Below are 25682 nucleotides of genomic sequence, written 5' to 3'. Positions count from 1 at the left end.
CACAAGCACTCACACAAGCATCATCCCCATGCAGACACAGCAACATCCACTGCCTCCACTGTGTCCCCCTTCTCCATGTCCTCCTCCTCCCTCCCTCTCTTGTCTACACTCATACCTGCATGCACTACATCCTCAGCCACTGCCCACATCACCAGCACGCCGCTCACGTGCACTCACCACCCCCACTACCATTCACACATTCCCAGTGTCCTCTCCCAGTGTTTCAGTGAGCCCTCCTCCCAAAGTACACAAACGCAGTCACACACCCACCCAACAGCCATCCACCTCACAACAGCCTCAGGCCCATGCACCTTCACCCAAATTCAGCAGACGTACACCTCCTACCACCACTACCTCTACCTCCACTCCCAAACCCCCTCTATCTTCCTGTCCCAGTGTGTCCAAAAAACTCTTGCTGGATAACATTGACCTCTTCCCTACACCTCCCCCCATCCTACCCCTAGGGCCAGGCTTTCCAGGTCCCAACACCTGAGCCACCACATCCACAGGCACAGTGGTGCCAGCAACTGCGAGGTCATGGAGTGCGCCACCCATCAGGGCTGCCAGTGTGCCACGTAACAAGGGCAAGGACATTCCACCACCTGCCAAGGTGAAAAAGGTGCCCACATCCCAGAGGGAGAAGCCGTAAGTACCAGCCACCAAGGGCTCAGCAAAAACCAAAGGGGATAGTGGCAATGCAACTGCGGCACCATCAAAGCTGGGGAAGGGCCAAAAGCTGAAGAGCAGGTCAGGAGAGGGCATGGTGGCACCGACTGAGGGACCAGTGTCACACTTTCTGTCCATGACCAAGCCAACCTGTATGGCGGCGATCACTGCTAGCTGCCCTGCCACCACAACCGCCACCTGCACGTCTACAGCCTCGACGACAGTACCCAGCCTCTTCCCCAGTGGGCAGCTGTCCGAGGCTGCAGGAGACGTCCTGCTGTGTCCCTCAGCAGGTGCTGACCCATGCACCACTGCCAGCACCGCTGCAACAGGCACTGCCGCAAGCACCGCCGGGACCGACACCGCCGCAAGCACAGCCACCTGCACTGCCCCCGGCACGTCTACAGCCTCAGCAACAGTCCCCAGCCTCTTCCCCAGTGGGCAGCCGTCCGAGGCTGCAGGAGACGTCCTTCTGTGTCCCTCAGCAGGTGCTGACCAATTCACAGCCGTCAGCACCGCCGCAACAGACACCGCTGCAAGAACCGCCACGACAGACACCACTGCAAGCACCGCCACCGGCTCTGGGGCGTCCTCGGACACAGGCACCACCGTTGACATGGCTACCATCCGCAGTGGTTAGTCTTCTGAGGCTGAAGGAGAGTTCATGGACCCTGGGCAGCTTTCATGAGGCATTTCTTCCATCACTGTTTGCACCTGCAGGTGGAAGGCGCAGCCGCAGCAGTGTGAGGTATGTCGCTGCCTCCATGGCGTATCATGCTACCTGAACCTCACCAATCTTGTGGCAGGCACACCCAGGTGAGGGAATTGTACCGGCCACACTGCACATGGAGCACTCTGGGCACCATGCCCCCTCCAGAACCAGTGGAGAGATACATCCACTACCTCAGTCCTTGGCAGGATGAAGCACTCTGGGCACCAGCCCCCCTCCAGAACCAGTGGAGTATCACATCCACTACCTCAGTCCTTGGCAGGATGAAGCACTCCGGGCACCAGGCCCCCTCCCGAACCAGTGGAGTATCACATCCACTACCTCAGTCCTTGGCAGGATGAAGCACTCTGGGCACCATGCCCCTCCAGAACCATTAGAGAGATACATCCACTACCTCAGTCCTTGGCAGGATGAAGCACTCTAGGCACCAGGCCCCCTCCGGAACCAATGGAGTATCACATCCACTACCTCAGTCCTTGGCAGGATGAAGCACTCTAGGCACCAGGCCCCCTCCAGAACCAGTTGAGTATCACATCCAATGCCTCAGTCCTTGGCAGGATGAAGCACTCTGGGCACCATGCCCCCTCCAGAACCAGTGAAGAAATACATTCACTACCTCAGTCCTTGGTAGGATGAAGCACTCTGGGCACCAGCCCCCCTCCAGAACCAGTGGAGTATCACACCCACTACCTCAGTCCTTGGCAGGATGAAGCACTCTGGGCACCAGGCCCCCTCCAGAACCAGTGGAGTATCACATCCGCTCCCTCAGTCCTTGGCAGGATGAAGCACTCTGGGCACCAAGCCCCCTCCAGAACCAGTGGAAACTGTTATCCACTTGAGAGACTGTGGCTTTGCACTCCCCAGGAAAAAGCAGTGGGCAAACCACCCAGTGGTGAGACTTGAAAGACTGTGGCTGTGCACTCCCCAGGATAAAGCAGTGGGCAAACCACCCACTGGAGAGACTTGAGAGACTGTGGCTTTGCACTCCCCAGGATAAAGCAATGGGCATGGAGCCCCCTCGTGCAGCAGTGGCGTTGTGCGTTCATCAGGCTGAGGTGCACCCCCTTCCCCTCCCCCTGAGGTGCTTCTATATTTTGGATCTGATGCCCCAGCAGTGTTCTCTCCGTTTCCAGTCAGGCATCATGTGTGGGCCTTGCCCATGTATTTTGGGCCCAGTGGTCCACTGACAATGATTAGTACACTATCCGGACTTGTGTAGTTGGTGTACATATTTGTATATACTGAATTTGGAGTTTTGACTAATGGATTTTTAATGATTACAATCGTTACAATCATTTCCTTTTGTCCTTGCGTTCTTCCATATGGTGGGGTGTATATGTAATGTTGCTGCATGTATTTGTGTGTATGTTGTTGTGGGTGAGGGTGTGGGTGTTGCGTGTTGCGTGTGTGTGTCACTCTCTTTCCTCCTACCCTCCCCTGTGTTGTAGGTGCAGTACTCACTGTGGTCGCTGCCGCCTCCGTTCGTACTCCTGGTAGAAGAGGAGGTAAACCAACATGGGTAACACCTGAAGTTCGGGCTCCATGGCGTCCTGGTTCCTCGTTGGGTGTCGAGAGGTGAGTGTTTTCCCTTCTGTGTACTGTTTCCGCCGTGCTTTTGATAGCGTTGGTTCCGCCCCGGAAAAGGTGGCGGATAGGCCTCTTGTAATACAGTGGGCATTACTTTGTCTCCTGCCTGTCTGTTGGCGGTGCCCACCGTGATGTTTGTTTCTACCGCCATGGCGGTCGAAGAGTTAAGGTGGCTGTCTATGTTTCCGCCACAGTTGTAATCCCATTTTATTTTTTGCCGGCCTGTTTGCAGTAATACCGCCGCTTTAACACTGATTGCCAGGGTTGTAATGAGGGCCTTAATGTAACATCTGGTTATTTCTTCTTTTTAAAACAAAACAATATTGTGAATGACAGACTACTTTCTTTGGAATAGGCTAGTAAAGTTGTTGAGATTAGGCGACTCATTGAGGCATCATGCACTTGAATACTATAAGGAATCTTAAAAAGTTTCTGAACAAAGGTGCAGTTACTTCAGCTGGGGCAGGGCAAGTTGATGCCCCACTTCAATTTAACCAGATGTTCTCTTAAACAATGTCAGATTGAAAATATATTACTTTAAATGAATTTCAGGGAGTCATTACTATTTCTGCACCGCCATTGTCAGTCTAGAAATGTTTTAAGTTATTGTTTTTGCAGTAGTTCTGAACTGCACTCATCGCCAGAACCACTGAGAAAAAAACATTAATGAACAACACAAAAACCCGTGGATCTCTTTGCATTGTAACCACCTTCACTTCACAAGTAATTTCAGAGAGACAAGCAACATCACTTCAGCAGAGAGACAAGCAACATCACTTCAGAAGTCATTGCTTGTATACATGAGAAAAATTATGTCAAGGAGGGCAAACTGCCTGTCAAAGAAAGAAGGGAACCCAAAAAGCCCAAAGACATCAGAGGGGCAAAAGAGTGTGGAACATAAGATCTGTGTATAAGTCCAACCATGAGTTTAAGTCTCAGCATCTCCTTCAGATATTATGTTAGGAGGGCAGGCATGTTCTGTAGTGTTCCATCATCCGCCAGACCTGTCTCTGGACAAGTGTCATCTCCCCAACGGGCATGCCAGTGATATCTACCAGACATCACGATGGGAGTTCACAATAACCGTGACAGAGGCTTGCCAGTTCTCTGAAAAGTGCAACGAAGACGCTTTCTTTTCTCTACCCTCCACGCTGCTTCAGGAACGTTTTAGAAATATGTTTTAAAGTTAAATTGAATTTTAAATGTAGATTAATGCAGCATTAGGCAGTGCAGGTCCATTGCGCAACGTTTCTTTTTGGCTGCCATATGTAAAGCTCTCTATTGCCATTGGTGAATTCATATGGGGTGTCAAAGGTAATATCTTTGTTAATTACATATATGATGTACGTTTGAAAGTCCACTGCCACCCACGTCATCTGTATCGGAATTTTCGCCCTTCAATGGCACAAGACAAATGGAGCAGTTTGAAATGTAATTGGAATATCAGCATTACCCATAACATTTTCTGTGACGTATGCGATTAAATGTGAGAAAATGTTACTGTTTGGACGCTCTTATACGTTTAGAATCATTTATCTGAGGCTGATTTGTTAGCCTTCCAAAAACATTTTGACGCTGCAAATAATCTCTGTCACTTCTAATTTAACACAGCATATCACATAAAAAGGTTTTCCGGATTTGTGATCAGGTTCTTACAAGCGGAAGAGATGACATTTTGCTCAGCAGGGTGTTTTTGAACACCACAGTGTTTCGAAGAACATGTCACATCTATCAAGAGCAATGCTCCTAGTGGGAAACATTATTTCTCCAGCCAGACGCCGTGGTACAATATTATGGAGCCACTGATATGCAGAAAGGAGAATTGAATTGTCTTCTGCCTCTGTAGCGACACATTTAACAACATGTCTTGTTTTTAATTCTTTCAGATATAGTGCACAGTTGTTTTCTTACAATCTGCACTTTTTATTCTAAAACGATAGCGTACAGGTGGCGCAAAATGTTAGTGAAGGCAGTACATGATGGATTATTATTGTGTCACTTTGGTTCAGAAAATTAAATGGAAATGCAGTGCCATTCACTATGCATTTATTTCGTAGCTTGTTTTAGGCGTTTGCTACGACTGTAGTGCCTTTTAATACAAATATTAGTGACAATTATTTGATCCTCTCCTGTTCTACTCTTTCTAAACATCCAACACTCCTATAAATATGTAACATGTAGAGACGCCTTAATAACTAAGAAATGTTGCTCAAATATTACATTTACATAGAGCCTCCAATTTGCATAACTAAACCTAATTTCTCCTAGGATCTTTGTAAGGCGGTCCAACATATCACGGCTGAACAATAATTACATTGTGTAAAGCGTCATATATAATACGAAATCGCCCACATCTTCAATATGGCTGTAGAAGTACTTCTGTTTATTGAAATTTAAGAGGCAATTGAATTTACACAGGTCACAGGCTTCGCTTGACCAAACGCATGTACCTTTTCCTCTCTCTCTTGGTGTTGCTCAAATGTAACTGGGTAACGTTTCCCATAAAACTGAAAACAGTTATAATATAATGGGAATTTGTAATTATTAGAACATTGGAAGTTGGCAGCTCCATTGAAAACAATGGAGTGCTGCAGTCTTTTACTGGCCGGTAAAAGCCCGCAGCGCCAACATTCCAATGGGCTTTATTCACAGCAGAAGCTGTGAACAAAGCCTCAAGGAGCCCGAGGGGATTCTAATCCCCTCGGGCTCCGTGAGCAATTTGCTTTTTTTAAGAGAACATTCTGCCCTGAGTGGCAGAATGTTCTAATAGCCTTAGAACCCGCCGTAGCGGGCTCTACTGGCTATTAAAGGCCCTTTCCCTTGTTAAATGCCCTCGCCTTCGGCTCTGGCATTTAACTCGGGAGCTGGCCTTTAATAGCCGGTAGAGCCCGCTACGGCGGGTTCTAAGGCTATAGTATATTCTTAGACTTATGGCTTCTTCATGGAATTCGGCACAAACCATGTTTGATGAGAAAACACTTCTCCACTTTAACTGAACACTATAACTGGGACTGCAGTGCAGTTGTGGCTCACGCTAATTAAAAGGGGCGGGGCGGCACACGTGGGCGGAATTAAATTCAATAAAAAATAATAATTAAAAAAAACACTTACCTCTGCTCCTGCCGCGCTCCTCTGCCTCCTCCCGTCTCGCATGCATAAACAGGCTCCCAGCCTGACCTGTGCCAATCCTGGCGATGTTTAGAGCAGGGCTAGGATTGGCTGGGAGCGCCACGCCAGATGCGCTCTGAGGGGGACTGCTCGTCACCCCTGTGGGCCGCCCCTTTTCCCAAAAAATTATCATAACCACAGTTTATGTTGTTTTTGGGGAAAAGGTTTGCATCTGCTGCTGCTGGCGGGAGGGATGGGGGGGGGCAACGCTCCTCCGCCCTTATGGAGGAGCTGCCTCTGCTGCAGTGACGAGTTGTTGAAAATTCCCGAACAGATAGTCTTTACTATGGTTACTTGTTCCACCCTTCTTCAGGTTCTAGCTGTGTTAATCTCTTAAAACAGTCATTTCATATCTTCTATGTCTAGAGACACTCATGCATAAGTTTCTATTTGCCCACTGTATGGGCATCTGAAATGTTCTGACGCTCTTGAAGCACTGCTTGCCTCGGGGTCTAGCCTTCATTCAACAACACATTTACTCAACAAAGGAGGCTGATTCACCGAAAACCACTTTTCTAATAAGGCACCTCTGAACTTTCAATGAGAAATCTCAGATAATTTTAAAGTTTTAGGTTATCCCTTGAACTATGTGTACAAAGACATCTTATTAGGATTGACTGCAGAAAAAATCAACTCCTGGTCTCCACCCCTTCATGTTAAATGTATACTCCCCTACTTCCAACTCAGTCAATCTCTCCACTTCCTTACCCACTCCAACATTCCAGCTATGCCAATGGAAATGCTTCATCTCTTACTTGCCTTGTGGCATCCTACAAAACACACAGAAATATCAGGTATACAGAAACAACATCAAAAAAAGAACCTTAAAAACTGCTCATCAGTAATCAATACAATATTGAAGTGAATGCTTCTCATAGGGACGTGACACTGAATCACTACAGCCCAGATTGACCAAATTCTGCCCAAAAGGTGGCATAAATAATTTTATGATAAAAATGTTTTTGCAATCAGACCAAATGGAAGGAGTAAATTGCAGTGCTATGTGACTACAAAGTGGACATTGCAATGCATATCCTAATCAACTATCCATAGTGTTCAATACAAACCCATACCTTATAAGGTCACGCAAAGTAGAGAAATCTAGTGTTGCATGGAATGGCACTGAGTGAAACAAAACAGAAAAGTGGTCAACAGAAACCCTTTGTTAGGAAGGCAACATATCCACATGGACTGGGATGAGAATCAAGAATTTAAGCAATTACCATACTCTTTAGCAGTCTAAACATGATCTCCTGATCATTCCTTGTCCCATTCCATGTATCATGAGAAGCTACTAATGCAGGTTTGTTTAGCATTGATTGGCCTCTGACTAAGACAGTAATAAAGGAAAAAGATCAAAACAAAAGAGGAAGAACAAACTCAAAAGTTCTACACAGCCCTAACACCAGTGCCAATGACAGCCAGCAAGCATTAGAAGCTAAAAGGTAGAAGACACAACCAAAGAGCCCAGAGGATCCATTCCCAACAAAAATGCATGTTATGCACCTACTCTGTTTTCACACAAACAATGGTGTGAGGAAAGAAAGCCAGAAAGTACCAGGTGCAGCAGCAGATAAACTACGTACTAAGTCCAGCAGTGACCACTGACAGAGCAGGCACACCACAGACAAGGAAAAATTAGATTACTGGAACAGACCACCACAACCCGCAATCTGGTGGGGCAGGAACACTAAATTAGAAAGGCAGAAGATAGGTCAAGACATGACGCAGGGGTCCCCAAAACCAACCCCAATGTCAAATATCAAATACACTTAGAAGGCACAAGCGAGTAACATAGAAGGACTTCACACTTCGAGCAAAACATAGAACAAAATACTCTTTTCTGAGGTAGAATATTACATGCAAACTACAACTAAGCAAAACTGGGCAAAACAGTAATCCACCAAGCAGTATAACAGTGTGTGACCTGCATACACAGAAACAAGCACCAGGCTCAGCAATGAGAACAGAGAAGTTCCCCACTGGAACCCACATCAAAATGCAGGTTAGAAGGGTAACAAGCCAAATAAGGAAGGGCATACCAGTGGAAGCATGTCCAGAGCGCTCCACATCCCAAGTTCCAAAGCCGAGTAGGTAGACTAGAACACAGAGGCACAAAGGAGCCATCTGAGTCCACAGGTGGGTGAACCAAAAGAGGATGAACCCAAGCAAGGACTGCAGAGTAGTATCGTCAGGACCATTGCAAAAGCCACTAACAAATCATTCACTGCACATTGCATTAGCATTGGGGGACCTATAGAGAACCCAATGACAAAGATTTGGAGCAAGCAACAACCAGACATATACTACCCTAATGACAGCATCCAATATAAAAAAGGAGTAGGGAAGGCTTCATGGGCAAGTAGATGATGTCGATGTCAAGTTGCTGTTAGCACCACAAGAACACAAAGAACAAAAATAAAAATATTATGAACCCAGTGCTGGGCAATAAGCAATGTCTTCCCCTGGTCAAACAAAAATGAGAGCTCAAAATCCATCTTATTGCAAAGAGCCATATTACATTAAGAGGTACAATTGGCTGAGACAAGCAAAACCATATAGAAACACTGAATTTAAACATATGTCTTAATCCAATTTTCAGAAGACTTGGCAAAGTTATAAACACAAGGGCATATTTATTCTCTGTTTGTGCTGAATTTGTGTCATTGTTTTATGCAAATTCGCACAAATCCAACTCCATATTTATATTTTGACGTTAGATGCGTCTAATGTCAAAATATAGGAGTTTGCACCATTTTTTAGAAGCGTGCACCTAACTTGTGTCAATAAGATGCAGGGTAGGCGTTCCCATCTAAAAAATGGTGCTAGCCCCATAGCCCCATATTTATCCCCCTGTGCTAAAATGGCACACAGGTGGTAGGAGGGGCTAAAAAATGGTGCAAAGCTTCCTTTGCACCAATAGTAATGCATGGGTCAGACCAGGCGATAGGGGACCTGTGGACCCATTTCAATGGTTACACACCATGGAATGGGTCCACAGGTGCCCTCCCCAAACCCCAGGAACACCCTCAACCCCCACCAGAGGAACACCGGAGGATGGGGGACCCCATCCCAGGTACATATGGTAAGTATAGATAAGTATTTTTTCTTTTTTAATTTTTTTGTCACACCGGGGCCCTAACTTGGGGCCCCCTGCATGGCACAGGGTGCAATAGCCATGCCCAGGAGACACTTGTCCCCTGTGCTGGCCACTGGGGTGATGGGCATGACTCCTGTCTTTCCTAAGACAGGAGTCATGTTTTTGGTGGTCGGGTTAGAGGCATTTTTTTTGCTTCTAACCAGGCTAGTGTCATTTTTTGACGCACAACCCTCTCCTTCCCTACCTCCAACCCCACCCGGATAGCATCTTTTTTGCACTAACCCAAGTTTAGCGCTGGCTTGTGCCATTCCTTTAATATGGCGCCCGGCTGGTGCTCAGGAATGACGCAACCCGGTGCTATACTTTTTGGTGCAAAACTGCATTCCCTCCGTTTTGCACCAAAAAGTATAAATTCAGGACACAATGCCTAAGGAAAATTACTGGATCTGGTTTGCCACAGACCTAGGTAAATCTAAACATGGCTGACAAACCAGGTACCCCATAAATTATTAAGAGGGTTGTTTTATAGGCAAGCTAGTTATTTATATGTCATCAAGACTGAGGTTCAGTGTTGTAAAATGGGTTATTGGTAAGGGAAGGTAGGTACCTACACTTAGCAACAGGCCACTAACCTCCACTAAGGTCCAGTTAGGTCTCAGTAAATTAACCCCAGCTCAACCCTTGGTAGCTTGGCAACGAGCGTCAATGCTTAACTTAGGAGACAGAGTGTTAAGCATTCAAATATCACAAAACAGTAATTAAATAAAACACAGTAAACAGCTTAAAAATCCAAAACCAATTTATAAAAATAGATTATATTTTTATCTGGAAAATGACACCAAAACAAATAAAATCGAATAAGGGGAACTGGAGATATGAATTTTGAAAGAATTATTATTCTTTTAGCACCTAGAAACAAAAAGCGCCAATCGGGTCATCTGGTTGCACCTCGACCGGGGCAAAGTCAAAGTTTAAGGCCAACCGCGATGGAGCCCTGCTCGGCTACAGGCCACGGGAGGCCTCGGTTAAAAGTTTACCTTCACACTTAGGGGGTCATTCCAACCCTGGCGGTCGGTGTTAAAGCGGCGGCCAACCCGCCAACAGGCAGGCGGTCAAAAAAATGGAATTCTGACCCTGGCGGAAACCGCCAACACAGACCGCCACTTTAACACTCCGACCGCCACGGCGGGACAAACAAACAGCGCGGCGGTAACCGCCAACAGACAGGCGGGAGACAATGTACCGCCCACCCTATCACAACTCACCAATCCGCCACCTTTTCCGGGGCGGGAGCACCGCCGATAAAAACACAACGGAAACAGACTACGAACGGGAAAACGCTCACCTCTACACACTCCACGAGGAATCTGGACAGCATGGAACCAGAACTACACATCCTACCAGCTATTGTCTACCTGCTCCTCTACCAGGAGCACGAACGCCGGCGCAGAAGACAACGGTGAGTACTGCACCTACGACACAAGGGAGGGGGGAGGAGAAAAGATTACGGGCACACACATACGCAACACAACCACCCTCACTCACAACTACCTACACATCAATGCAGAGCAACAACTCAGAGTGACACCCCTCAAACCCCCCGGAAGAATGCAAAGACAAAATAAAATGATCATGAAATTCAAATATATTGTAAGGCTACGTAAAAAATGTTTTCAAACATCTATAACTATATACACATATGTAAATTGTCCTGTCCAAATTGGGTTTCAGTCATTGTACGTGGGCCGACGCGCCTCAACACATGGGCAAAGCCCACACAGGAGACCCGAAGCCATTGGAGAGAACACTGCAAGGGCATCAGATAGAAAAACTACAGGCACCTCAGGGGGAAGGGAAGGGGAGGCACCTCAGCCACATGAGTCCACGACGCCAGATCCACAAGGGGCCTCCATGCCCACTGTCCCATCCTGGGGAGTGCAAAGCCACAGTCTCACAAGTCTCTACAGTGGGTGGCTTGCCCACTGTGCCATCCTGGGGAGTGCAAAGCCACAGTCTCACAAGTCTCTACAGTGGGTGGCTTGTCCACTGTGCCATCCTGGGGAGTGCAAAGCCACAGTCTCACAAGTCTCTACAGTGGGTGGCTTGCCCACTGTGCAATCCTGGGGAGTGCAAAGCCACAGTCTCTCAAGTGGATTACAGACTCCACTGGTACTGGAGGAGGCATGGTGCCCAGAGTGCATCGTGCAGCCCTGCCCGACACAGATCTGGGCCTGCCCCTTCTGCCAATGGGCCAGCGGTGCTTGAGATGAAGGGCCCAGCGGAGCGGTGCTTGAGACGGCGGTGCCCAGCGGAGCAGTGCTTGAAATGAAGGGCCCAGCGGAGCGGTGCTTGAGATGAAGGGCCCAGCGGAGCGGTGCTTGAGATGAAGGGCCCAGCGGAGCGGTGCAGAGATGAAGGGCCCAGCGGAGTGGTGCTTGAGATGAAGGGCCCAGCGGAGCGGTACTTGAGACGGCGGTGCCCAGCGGAGCGGTGCTTGAGACGGCGGTGCCCTGCGGAGCGGTGCTTGAGACGGCGGTGCCCAGCGGAGCGGTGCTTGAGATGAAGGGCCCAGCGGAGCGGTGCTTGAGATGAAGGGCACAGCGGAGCGGTGCTTGAGATGAAGGGCCCAGCGGAGAGGTGCTTGAGATGAAGGGCCCAGCGGAGCGGTGCTTGAGATGAAGGGCCCAGCGGAGCGGTGCAGAGATGAAGGGCCCAGCGGAGCGGTGCTTGAGATGAAGGGCCCAGCGGAGCGGTGCTTGTCTTGAAGGGCCCAGCGGAGCGGTGCTTGAGATGAAGGGCCCAGCGGAGCGGTGCTTGAGATGAAGGGCCCAGCGGAGCGGTGCTTGAGATGAAGGGCCCAGCGGAGCGGTGCTTGTTTTGAAGGGCCCAGCGGAGCGGTGCTTGAGATGAAGGGCCCAGCGGAGCGGTGCTTGAGACGGCGGTGCCCAGCGGAGCGGTGCTTGAGACGGCGGTGCCCAGCGGAGCGGTGCTTGAGATGAAGGGCCCAGCGGAGCGGTGCTTGAGATGAAGGGCCCAGCGGAGCGGTGCAGAGATGAAGGGCCCAGCGGAGCGGTGCTTGAGACGGCGGTGCCCAGCGGAGCGGTGCTTGAGACGGCAGTGCCCAGCGGAGCGGTTCTTGAGATGAAGGGCCCAGCGGAGCGGTGCTTGTCTTGAAGGGCCCTGTTCAGCGGTTCTTGAGACGGCGGTGCCCTGTTCAGCTGTGCTTGTTTTGAAAGGCCCTGTTCAGCGGTGCTTGTCTTGAAGGGCCCTGTTCAGCGGTGCTTATCTTGAAGGGCCCTGTTCAGCGGTGCTTGTTTTGAAGGGCCCTGTTCAGCGGTGCTTGACTTGAAGGGCCCTGTGAAGCGGTGCTTGTCTTGAAGGGCCCTGTTCAGCGGTTCTTGAGACGGCGGTGCCCTGTTCAGCGGGGCTTGTTTTGAAGGGCCCTGTTCAGCGGTGCTTGTCTTGAAGGGCCCTGTTCAGCGGTGCTTGAGACGGCGGTGCCCTGTTCAGCGGTGCTTGTCTTGAAGGGCCCTGTTCAGCGGTGCTTGAGACGGCGGTGCCCTGCTCACCGGTTCTTGACATGTGTCTCCAGGGCACCATATCCGGCCAATATATGGAGTTTACTCGCCATCCGACTTCTCGCTTCCGGGGCCCTCCTGTGCTGGAGTCCCGGGCCCGTGGGTGTCCTCCTTCACACCCGGAATGGGGCTGGTGGGGCCCTCCTGGGCAGCTCGCCTGCTGCCGGACTTGTCAGCCGTGCTGCCCTTGCCATCCTTCCGTGATTCTCTGTGGCCCTTGCCTCCCTTTGTAGATGTGCCAGGTGGCACCCCACTTCCTGACGGTGCCAGGGTAGTGCCTTTGGAGGCTGCCGTCTCTGGCCTCTCGCGCCGGGCCTTGCCTTTCTTGGTTTTCTTCCCAGGGGGTGGGCTGGCTGTCCCTTTACTGCTGGCCGATGTTGCTGCCCTTGAAGGTGGTGGACTCCAATATCCCTGTACTATGGACCTTGTAGGTCCAGGGGTTGTGGTGGCTGAGGTGCTGATTGGACTCTTACGAGATGGAGGGGGTGGGTCAGGTGATGGAAAGAGGTTAATTTTTGGACAGGAAAAACTTTTTAGGAGCAGTGGGAAGGGTAGGTGCAGTGGGTATGGGAGTGGAGGAAGAGGATGTGGTTGTAGGAGAGTCAAGTGTGGTGTCTTTGGGTGCAGGTGCTTGTGACGGAGGCTTTCGTGAGGTGGATGGCTGTTAGGTGGGTGGCTGCCTGCGTTTGTGTGGTTTGGAAGAGGGGGTGACAGACACACTGGGAGAGGACACAGGGGACGTGTAAATGGCAGTGGGGGTGGTGACTGCACGTGTGCGGAGTGTTCTGGTGGGTGTGCTGATGATGTTGTGCATGCAAGTGTGAGTGGAGACGTCACAGGGAGGGAGGAGGGAGACGAGGAGGAGGGGGACACAGAGGAGGCAGTGGCTGTTGGTATGTCTGCATGTGGCTGTTGCTTGTGTGAATGCTTGTGTGATGTGTGGTGCTTATGTCTGGATGAGCTGCCCTTGGGTGTTGAGGTGTGTGCAGGCTGGTCTGTAGGTGTGTCTGGGATAGGCAGAGGAACAGGGGAGTGGGACTGGGTGGAGGAAGTTGGAGGAGGGAGGCAGGAGACAGGGACAATGGCTGCCATCAGTGCTGAGGCCAGAACGATCGCTGATGGGCAGCCTGACCCGAATGAATGCCCTCCAGGTATGCATTGCTCCGGTGCACCTCGCTTTCTACCCCCTGGATGGCATTCAAAAGAGTAGACTGCCCAACAATCAGCATCCTGAGGAGGTCAATGACCTCCTCACTGAGGGCAGCAGGGGTAACTGGGGCAGGGCCTGAGGTGCCTGAGGCGAAGGAGATGCCCGCCTTCGTGTGCGAGCGGGCACGGGGCGATCGCAGAGGGGCTGCTGGGAGGGCGGAGCTGGTGCGCTGGGTGGCGGCTGTATCTGTTGTTGCGGTGGGCACAGATGTTGCAGCCACCACAAGGGAGCTCCCTTCTGAGGACGTGTCTGTGTCGCTGATGTCTCCACGTGTCCCCGTTGTGGAGCTCCCCTCGCCCTCCGTCTCACTGGTGAACTCCGAGTCGGTTGCATGGCCCTCCAGGGCCATGTGAGATACAGCTCCCTCGTGCTCCGATGCCACTGCTCCTCCGCCTGATGATGCTAATGCACACATGAACAGGAAGAGCAGAAAAAAAGGGGGGGGGGAAATGAAGACATGTTGAGTGCATCCATTGGCAACACAGTTGGCGGAGAGGACAGACACAGAAGCCCCCTGCACTACGCCGCGCACTTGGGGTACACTACTCAATCATTGGGACTTGGCCTACAAGCCTATGGATGACAACTGCACACATAGGTGACACAGGGCCATGGATAGCTGTACTTGGCACCCTACAGAGGTGGGGGGGCGGGGGCACAGGGCCATGCCTTACGGAGGGGCCTAGCCTACAGAAATCGCCCTGGCCTAGGGATACCCACAGCCCTCCTCCCCCACCCAGACACCTCCACTGCACGCTAAGATAGCAGAATGTGCTGGTACTCACCCCCTTGTGTCTGCTGTGATGTCCTCACGCGCCCATCCAAATCTGGGTAGGCCACCGCCAGGATCCGAGACATCAGGGGGGTCAATTGACGAGTGGCACCCCTCCTACGTTGGGAGGCCATCCCCAGCAGAGCCTCCGCGGTCTTCCTGCTCCCGCGGCGGATGTCCTCCCACCTCTTGCGGCAGTGGGTGCCCCGTCTGTTGTGGACCCCCAGGGTCCGGACGTCCTTGGCGATGGCACGCCAAATGTCGATTTTCTGATGGGCGCTGACCTATGTGACATGTACAGGGGGAGAAATAACATTATTATAATTTTCTGCATGCTCGATGTGAGTGGCCCCCCATCCCCACCCTTGCCATGTGGCACATGCTCTCATCCGTCGTTTGATGCATGCTTCAATCGCTCCCCTCCCCACCATCTTTCATCCACCCGACTCAACACAGTCATTGCCCCCAAAGCATGCTCCCAGTGTACTTACCTGTTGGTCTGGAGGACCGTAGAGTAGCGCATACTGGGGGAGGACCCCATCCACGAGTTTCTCCAATTCTTCAGAAGTGAAGGCAGGGGCCCTTTCCCAGTCGCAGCAGCCATTGTCCCTTCCAGGCCGAGGTCACAGCAGCACTTGCAGTATAGGTCCTCTACTGTGGATGATCAGGTCTCGAGTGATTAAGCAGATAGAAAATGGCAGTCACGTCCGCGGCGGTGCGTACCGCAGCGGTGCGTCCCGCGACCGCTGGCGCACTTCGTCATTGGCTCCTGAAACGCATAGGGTTCAATGTTAACCAATGCGGCTTTGCGCCGCGGTCTTCGACCGCCTACCGCCACGGTGTGCCACGCCAGCGCATTGACCTCACATCCCATTGTCGCACTTCACAGGTCAGGCAGCCGCCATTTCAAGGCCCCACATGGCTTAATTTCTACTGCGTCACACATGCCTAGGCCTTGCATCGACACTCATACAAGCCATTCAATGCATAGAGAATCGTGTACTGTGCAAGCTGTGGGAACTTACCTGTGGGTTGATTGACTCTGTGCTCGCTGTTGTCCTTCCTAGGCACCGTCCGCTGGGACTTGCGAGGAGATGGAGGAATGTTCCCTTGTACAGACCGCTGGTGGACCTGTCGACAATGGAGGAACGACATGTCATTCTGACATACAGGCTTGACCGAGCCACTATACATGAACTGTGTGCCCAGCTGGAGGCAGACCTGATGTCACCCATCCGCCAACCCACAGGGATCCCCCCTCTAGTGCAGGTGCTGTCAGTACTCCATTTCTTAGCAAGTGGGTCATTTCAAACAACAGTGGCCATTTCATCAGGGATGCCTCAGCCTATGTTTTCCAAGGTGTTGTCCAGAGTGTTGTCTGCCCTGCTCAAAAACATGCGGAGATACATCGTTTTCCCTGAGGTGGGGGATTTGCCTACAGTGAAGGGTGATTTCTATGCCCTTGGACATATTCTCAACATCATTGGTGCCATTGATGGGACACATGTGGCTTTGGTACCCCCCAGTGAAAGTGAACAGGTGTACAGGAACAGAAAAAGTTATCATTCCATGAATGTCCAGGTGGTCTGTTTGGCTGACCAGTACATCTCCCATGTAAATGCCAAGTTCCCTGGGTCAGTGCATGACGCGTACATCATGCGAAATAGCAGCCTCCCTTATGTGATGGAACAACTACAGAGACACCGTGTGTGGCTAATTGGTGACTCAGGTTACCCCAACCTGTCGTGGTTAATGACCCCAGTGAGGAATCCCAGGACAAGGGCAGAGGAACGCTACAATGAGGCCCATGGGCGAACTAGGAGGATTATAGAAAGAACCTTTGGCCTCCTGAAGGCCAGGTTTAGGTGCCTGCATATGACAGGTGGATCCCTAATGTACTCACCAAAGAAGGTGTGCCAGATTATCGTGGCCTGCTGTATGCTTCACAACCTGGCATTGCGACGCCAGGTGTCTTTTCTGCAGGAGGATGGTCCAGATGGTGGTGTTGTAGCAGCAGTGGAGCCTGCGGAGAGTGAAGAGGAGGAAGACGAAGAGGACGACACAGACAACAGGGACACAGTGATACAGCAGTGTTTTCAATAACACACAGGTAAGAATCAACACCGGCATTTTACATTTACTTACAGTCTCCTGCCTCTCTACTGTCTGTCCTTTTCACCCAGTGTATGCTAACAGAGTTGTGACTTTCCCTTCCAATTTCAGAGATGTGGGCCCCACTGCGTGACCTCTGCTTTGTTTGCCCATGGACTACAGCTGTGTGTCAGTGGTATGTTGTCATCACAATGTAACTGGTCATTTTGGCACGTTTATGTCTAATACATATTTTCAAAAATACAGGCAGACTCCAGATTATTTGTGTGCAATAAGTGTGTTTATTAAAGTGCTCAATTTTGGGACATGGTTGAAAATCGGTGATGGGTGATGGTGGAGGAATGTCCATGGCAGAGTCCAGATTCTCAGTCTCACAGGTGCATTGTCCATATGCCTGTGGAAGGTGGAGCAGGGGCCGTTTAAGGTTGGACAGGGTGACAATGTGGGACAGTGGGATGACATCAGTGGGTATCCTTTCCTGGCGGGGGTCTTGGCATCCTACTCTGTCTTCTTCCTAGATCTCAGGCACCGCTTGCGGGGTGGTTCTTCTTCTGCAGGAGGTGGGGTTCTGGTGGCCGGTTGTTCCTGTGTCGGGGCCTCCTGTCCACTAGCGCCGGCGGAGGTGGTAGCCTGTTCCTGGTCCATGCAAGTGACAGGGGCCCTTTGTGGTGCCACATGGTGACCATTGCGGAACTAATGTTTCTCAGTTCTTCCCTGAACCCCATAAACTGTTCCTCCTGCAGTACCTGGATCTCCTGGAACCTGGCCAGGACCGTCGCCATCGTCTCCTGGGAGTGGTTGTATGCTCCCATGATGGAGGTGAGGGCCTCGTGGAGAGTGGGTTCCCTGGGCCTGTCCCCCCCCTGTCGCACAGCAGCCCTCCCAGTTCCCCTGTTTCCCTGGGCCTCTGTCCCCTGGACCGTGTGCCCACTACCACTGCCCCCAGGTCCCTGTTGTTGTTGGGGTGGTGGGTTAACCTGGGTGCCCTGTAGTGGTGGACACACCGCTGATGGACGTGTCCTGGAGACAGAGGCATGGGCCCGCTGGGTGGGTGCTGTGCTGGTGTTCCCAGAGGGGGGTAGGTCTGCTGTAGCCTGTGGCTGTCTGAGGGGAACCGACTGTCCCGAGGTCCCCGATGGGCCGGGCTGGTCATCTGGGTCCAGGGATACAGAGCTGCTGTCATCACTGGGGGCCTCTTCTGGGGGTGGGATGGACATTTCTGGACCCTCCTGGGCGGTGTGGTGGCGTTCGGGTCCTGCAGGGGTATAAGAGTATGGTTATTGCTTCTGTGTGTGCCATAGCGTGCAATGGGTGGGTGCCCGTGTACCCCAGTGCTGGCATTCCTTTGTGGGGGCTGTTGTGACGGCGGTTTGTGGGGGAGATGGGTATGTGCAGTGGGCATGCTTAGGTGATGGCTGTCGATGGTTTGTGGTGGCATGCAGGGTTTGGTGTTGGGATGGGTGGGTTGTGATGGTGAGACATTAGCAATGAGGATGTGTGATCGTGGTGGGGGGGAGGGTGGGGGTATGAGTTGCAATGCTGGTGGGGTGGGGGGGATGAAGTAGTGAAGATGAGACTTACCAGAGTCCATTCCTCCGCCTACTCCTGCGAGGCCTTCAGGATGCAGGATGTTCAAGACCTGTTCCTCCCATGTTGTAAATTCTGGGGGTTGAGGTGGGGGTCCGCCGCCAGTCCGCTGCACCGCGATGTTGTGCCTGGATACCATGGAACGCACCTTCACCCGTAGGTCGTTCCACCGCTTCCTGATGTCGTCCCGATTTCGTGGATGCTGTCCCACAGCATTGACCCTGTCCACTATTCTTTGCCATAGCTCCATCTTCCTGGCAATGGTGGTGTGCTGCACCTGTGTCCCGAAGAGCTGGGGCTCTACCCGAACTATTTCCTCCAACATGACCCTGAGTTCTGCGTCTGAGAACCTGGGGTGTCTTTGGGGTGCCATGGGGTGGTGTGGATGAGGTGTGGTGTGGTGTTTGCGGTGATGAGTGTGGTGAGTGTAGTGGTGTGTTGTGTTGTGTTTTGTGCGTGGTTGTTGTGTGGGTGATGGTGTAGTGTGCCTCTGTGTGATGGTGTTCTCTAATCTGTGCTGTCTCTCTCTGGGCTTCTTCTCTGATTTGTGGTCGTAGGGGTTTGTGGGTGATGTGGATGTGTGTTTTATAGTTAATTGGGTGTGTGGGAGTGTTGTGTGTATGTGTCTCAGGTGTGTGTATTTCAAATTGTCCAATGTGGCTGTGTTTTGGAGCTGTATGTGTATTTTGAACGCAGCGGTGTGTACCGCCAATGGAATACCGCGGTTGAAAGACCGCCGCGTGGATTCGTGGGTCGTAATGGCATGGGCGTTTTTCTGTTGGCGTGACGGTGGAGGTTTGGTCTTCGGCAGTTTAACGCTGGCCGTTGGTGTGGTGGACTTTTGTTGATGTCGGGTTTTTGGCGGTTTGCCTCTTGAGGGTCAGAATGACCGTGGCGGTTTACCGCGGCAGTGTTGTGGCGGCCTTCTGACCGGCGGTAAGCGCCTTTTACCACCGAGGTCAGAATGAACCCCTTAGTCTCTATTTCGAAGATTTTCTTCAGCGGGACGAACCTGCCAGTCCAATCCAACCTCATGGAGCCCTTCTCCGGATACGTGATGCAGGAATCCTCAGTGGAGATTTTTACCTTCGGACTTAGGGGGTCATTCTGACCCTGGCGGTCATGGACCGCCAGGGCCAACGACCGCGGAAGCACCGCCAACAGGCTGGCGGTGCTTCCGGGGGCATTCTGACCGCGGCGGTACAGCCGCGGTCAGAAACGGGAAACCGGCACTGTCCCGCCGGTTTCCCGCTGCCCCAGGGAATCCTCCACGGCGGCGCTGCAAGCAGCGCCGCCATGGGGATTCCGACCCCCTTCCCGCCAGTCTGGTTCTGGCGGTTTTCACCGCCAGAACCTGGCTGGCGGGAACGGGTGTCGTGGGGCCCCCTAACAGGGCCCCACATAGATTTTCAGTGTCTGCGTTGCAGACACTGAAAATCGCGACGGGTGCAACTGCACCCGTCGCACCCCTTCCACTCCACCAGCTCCATTCGGAGCCGGCATCCTTGTGGAAGGGGGTTTCCCGCTGGGCGGGCGGACGGCATTCTGGCGGTCGACCGCCAGCCCCGCGGGAAACTCAGAATGACCGCCGCGGTCATTTGACCGCGGTGCGGTCATTCGGCGGCTCCCGCCGGGCGTGCGGTTACCGCCGCCGGCGGGAGTCAGAATGACCCCCTTAGTCTCTTTTTCGAGGTGAAAATCATCGACTGGGGTAAATCTGGATCTTGATCCGACGTCCCTGGAGCCCTCCTCGGATACGCTGGCTGGAAGGTCCCGGTCAACTTTTTACCTTCGGACTTAGGGGGTCATTTTGACCGCCAGGGCTAAAATGACGGAAGCACCGCCAACTGGCTGGCGGTGCTTCCTGGCCTATTACGACCGGTCGCACCACCAGGGCCGGCGGTTTCCCGCCGTTTTAGCCCCGGCGGTGATAATCCGGTGCCCTGGGGATAATGACCCCCCTACCGCCAGCCTGTTTCTGGCAGTTTGCACCGCCAGGAAGAGGCTGGCGGTAAGGGGTGTCCTGGGGCCCCTGGGGGCCCCTGCACTGCCCATGCCACTGGCATGGGCAGTGCAGGGGCCCCCTAACAGGGCCCCAGCCAGCTTTTCACTGTCTGCATAGCAACTGCATCCGTCGCACGGCCGCAACACCGCTGGCTCCTATGTTGCGGCCTCATCCCCGCTGGGCCGGCGGGTGCAAACTTGGTTTGCGCCCGCCGGCCCAGAGGGAATGTCATAATGGGGGCCGCATGAGTAGCCACCCGCCAAGGTTGTAATGACCCCCTTAGTCTCTTTTTCGGAGATTTTCTTTACCGGGATGAACCAGAACATCGGCCGGGTTGCTGTTGAGGCAAGCCAGCTAGAGTTGCCGTGGCGGGTCGGTCCCTCTGTGGAGCTTTTTTACAGTGGACAGTGGTCAGCTGGTCGCTTTAATCAGGAGTTGGTGAAGGGGACTCTGGTTAGCAATTATTCACCTGTAGCAAACAGGGAGTCCCTCCTTGAACCAGTTGAAGCCAGGCAAAGTCCTTCTTGTAGTGAAGCCTAAGTGTGCAGCTGGTGCAGTCCTTCTGAGTGCAGGTTCCAGGTGCAGGCCAGGGGTCCAGCAGGGCAGTCCTTCTTCTTCTGTTGTTCTTCCTTGTTGGATGTGGTAGGGAACTGAGGTGTGGGTGCAGGTCTGCCAGTTTTATCCTTGCTCCTTGGTGAAAAGCAGGGGGGTCCCGGATCTCCAATCAGGTGCAGGGTCCTTCCCCCTGTGATGACCACTTCCTGGGAAGTGTGGCAAAAATCAATCCCAGGAGGCAACATTCTCCAAAAATCTATCATGGCTGAATCTGATTTTTGGAGGTTACATCTGGCTGAGCCCACCCACTGGTGTGGCTAAAAATCATAAACACACCCCTCTCCTGCCCTCTCCTAATCTAATCAAGGGGGCACCTAGTTGTCTGGGTTTGCAGGATGTGGGGGTGTTGCTGGTTGCTCCAAATGTCCTTCTCTGCCTTTGAAGACCAGTTTGGCAGCCCTCCCCCTTCCTGCCTCACCATCTGCTGAGGAGAGATTCCCTCCCACAGGCACATTCCTTTGTGTGAAGCCAGGCCACTTCACACCTCATCAAGGCAGCCTGGCTAGGCTGCTAGAGGCTGGCCAATCAGAGCACAGCAGGAAAATAAATGCAGGGCTGAAATTGGCAACTTTTCAGGTAAAGTTTACAACTCTTTACCTGAACAAGTTATATTAAATCCAACAACTGGGAGTTGTGGGATTTATTACAACAATTAATTTGATACCAAACTCTTGGTATGCATCATTTAAGGAGACTTTAAAAATTAAAATGAAGCCTCCCCATTCTAGCCTATGAAGGCCATTTACTACAATGAGGGAAAAACAAATTTGGCTGTTTTTACCTCACCAGGGCTTATAAAACTATTTTTTATAAAGTGCCTGCTTATAGTTACATGGCACCCAGCCCTAGGGGCACATAGGGCACACCTTAGGGGTGACCTATATGTAAAAATAAGGTAGTTTAAGACTTTGGAAGTCAAATTTGCATATAGCTTTAATTTAAAAGCAGCCAGCAAGGCAGGCCTGCCTTTAAAATGACACTGGGCACCTCAGCAGTGCACCTATGGGTGCACCACCTATGCTGTGGTCCCTAAACCTACATGCCCTACCATATACTAGGGACTTATAGGTAGGTGCACTTAGCCAATTATAATTAGCCTAATTTGCATATCCATTTAACACAGAGAACAGGCCCTGGGACTGGTTAGCAGTACCCAGGGCACCATCAGAGTCAGGAAAACACCAGCAAAAAGTGGAAAATGGGGGCAAAAAGGTAGGGGGCCTCTGCAGTCAGCCCTGTTTTCCCACATTCAGTATCTCCCATTTGAACCTATTTCTAATGATTAATGGTCGTAAGATGGGTTGTTGAACAGAGATGGATTACTTTCCCCGAATTGTCCATATTAAAAGGTGCAAAAGCTATTTCATAACGTACAACAATGTACTAAGCAACCCTGTACATCAAATTTCCAAAGGCTAAACTGGAAAGGCCCACATCCGAAAAAGATCATGCAAAAATCAACTCAGGCCCTTCACTCCCATTGCATGTCCGAGGACGCTGATCATTTATCAACATACATGTGCCATGCCCACGAATGGACCGATTGCATAATCCATCAGGAAGTGCCATGCCTACTAATGCACTGATTTCACAATTCACTAGAAGAGGCATTTCCTGCTTCATCAAGCATCTTTGGGTAAAGCTCACTACAACTGCTAAAATTAATCAGTGGTTCTCCAAAACCATAGTCATGGAAAAAGAAACTAAGCAGGCAACTGAGAAGTTTCAAAAACATAACTCCAGGGTAAAACCAGATCAATTGTTAATAGTCTTTAATCTGTGAAAATAAAATATGGAAATTATTTGGAGAGCCAAAACCATCAGTCAACACCAGATGTTGCTTACCTTGTCTCACATCTGTACAACCAACAATTCCAAATGCTTTTGGGGGGGTAAACAAACTAACGCCAGCTGGAGCAAACAATAAGAAGATCGGAGAACCAGCTTGCTCTACCCACATATATAAGTTTTATGGTAAAATGTCTAACCCAGACCCCTGTCAACATGATTTATGAATACGTAGTATCAACAAGCTTTAGTTATAGTCAATCTCAGGTATGCTCCATAATAATAAAATCAAAGACTGGCGGCACATCGGACCCTAATGTCCTACCAACTGGTCTTTCAATTTTTTTAATTGAATTCTGATCACTGGTTCTGAGGACCTTGTTCAACAACTTTTTGCCTGCAAATTATATTTGGATTCATGGAGAGAGGCAATACTGTTAGTGCGGCTGACCTTATTAAGTAAACTTACAAGGGGACGCGAATAGGTCGATTAACTTTTTGACTCGCAGATAATATGTTCCCACCACAACTCCACTACCTGCAGATCAATAATCAAAAATTAATCAATATCATCAACAATCAGTGATGATCAATAGCATTCATGATCAATAAGAGTCAGTCATTTTCATACACCATGATTTTTCAGTCATGGATACCCACACCTTTAGTAAAAGTTGGAATATTTATTGCCCTGTATTAACAATGTTAATGTCACGTAAATTAATCTTAAAATCAAATGATAAACATACAAAAACAACACTGGCTGTCCAAACCTGTGAACGAAACACAATCTATTCAAAGCTTGAACTATCACACATTCTAAGATCACAATTAATAACAAGAATATTTGCTCAAACGATATCACATGCATTTAACTTCAGCAAAGAAAAACATCAAACGTTATTCCCTACTGCAGACTTTCATTAGTGAGAATCCTTAACTAACACTAGATTAGCATCAGCATGTTGGGCTTCATGCTAAACAATTTAGCAAACACAAATTTGGAAAACATCTGACTGTGGCTCTTTCAAACAGGGCGGTTGATACCTAGAAAGAAAAAGCAAACATACATTGCAAGTCACATTTAGAATTCGCATACCTCTCCTCAATTTGGATCGGCAAGCTAAGGTAGTCTTCGTCAGCAGGCCATCAGTTCAGTCAGCAAGTCATCAAGCTTCAGCATCAAAGTAAAGTACGTCTCTTGTCAAGATGCTCAAGAAAGCAACACCTTTCGGCCATCAAAAAAGTTTGCAAAATATCTGTCTTCCCTTGATGCAGTCCAGCTAAGTTAGATTTCCTAAAACTACTTCCCAAGTCCCTATTGGTTAAGGGATCGCATGTTCCCACTTTGTCCAATAAAACGAAATGTTCAAATCTATGATTTCAACCACTACTCTGTTCACATATCGCTGATTGGCTTCTCCTGTAATGTCCTCATCATCCGGCTCATCAGGTAACAATATTGTTGCAGCTTATATTTCAGTCAGTGTCTTCATTGTTCTCCTCCTCAGAAAGTCAGTCTTATACAATTTACACTCATAATGTTACATTTAGCAAGAACAGTCTCTTCTAGCAATCTGTTCTCATGAGAAAGATTTTTAGCTATGAGCATATTTAGACAGTACAACGGAAAATCACAGTTTAACTCTCCGCACAGCCAGTTTATTAAATGTTAAGAAATACAGCTTGACATGAGGCCGGGCAACTAGGCCAAGACCTTCGCTAAGTTAAGTCCTACAATTAATTAAGCTAATACATGGTGCATAACCCTTCATATGATATATTACTACAGTAGTCAAACATATACTCAACATTTCATATTAATAAACTATTAATAAGTATACTTCATGAACACTGGCAACAACTCAGCGTGATCACATTTTCAAATGCGTGTGTTTTCTTTCTATGTTATTACGTTTTCTACACAAATCAATTACTCAAAATACAGGAACTCTCATTAAAAAAATGTATTAAACACCTGCTAGCAATACCACAAATTACTTTAAAGAGGCATTGCAGGGGATTAAGCAAATTACTGTTTGACAGCCCAAATAAACAATGAGGCAACATTCTGCGCAAACCTTTTATTAAAGGGTTGAAAACTAGGGCAGAGCTGGTTGGTCTTGTCCCCTAGAATCAAATGGCCTTCCGTGATGGAAACCCCACGTCTATAAATCTTCACGTACTATCCATTCTAGTTCGGAATGTGAACAGCAAAAAGGACACTGTACACGACTCCTGTACCTGATTCATCTTTTGATAAAGTTTCAATGGGAACGTTGTAGCTAAAATCACGCAATGGGGGATTCCACCACTACTTTTAGGTGCAATACAATCCCTTAATTCCAGCATCTGGATTAGGATAAAATGGGGGCCGGCACCATACCTTCAAATAGAACTCCAGCAACAGATGGCCTAAAACAAGGTTGGATATTCGATTCTTATTTAACCTTCATTTGGAAGATCTTAACGATACACTGAAAAAGGTGACTTGACATCATCTGTGTAAGGCCTCAAGCCAGTAACAATCCTGATATATGTGGATGACATAATCCCACTGAAAAAGACTCCGATCAGGTTACAAAGACTGATCGGAGCTGTTGCTTGTTATACAAGAAAATAGGATGGAAATAAAGCTCAAGAAAATGAATGCACTATTTTTTGCGTGAAAATTAAAAGCAAAGAAAATAACGTTTGACAACAACTGCAATTTGAAGCCACATTTTTAAATGATTAAGGTCAAAGCAAAATTGTGGTTATTTGG

Source organism: Pleurodeles waltl, chromosome 10, assembly GCF_031143425.1.
Source record: "Pleurodeles waltl isolate 20211129_DDA chromosome 10, aPleWal1.hap1.20221129, whole genome shotgun sequence".
NCBI classification, from domain to species: Eukaryota; Metazoa; Chordata; class Amphibia; order Caudata; family Salamandridae; genus Pleurodeles; species Pleurodeles waltl.
The sequence above is the reverse complement of the archived record's forward strand: the minus strand, read 5'-3'. Positions refer to the sequence as shown.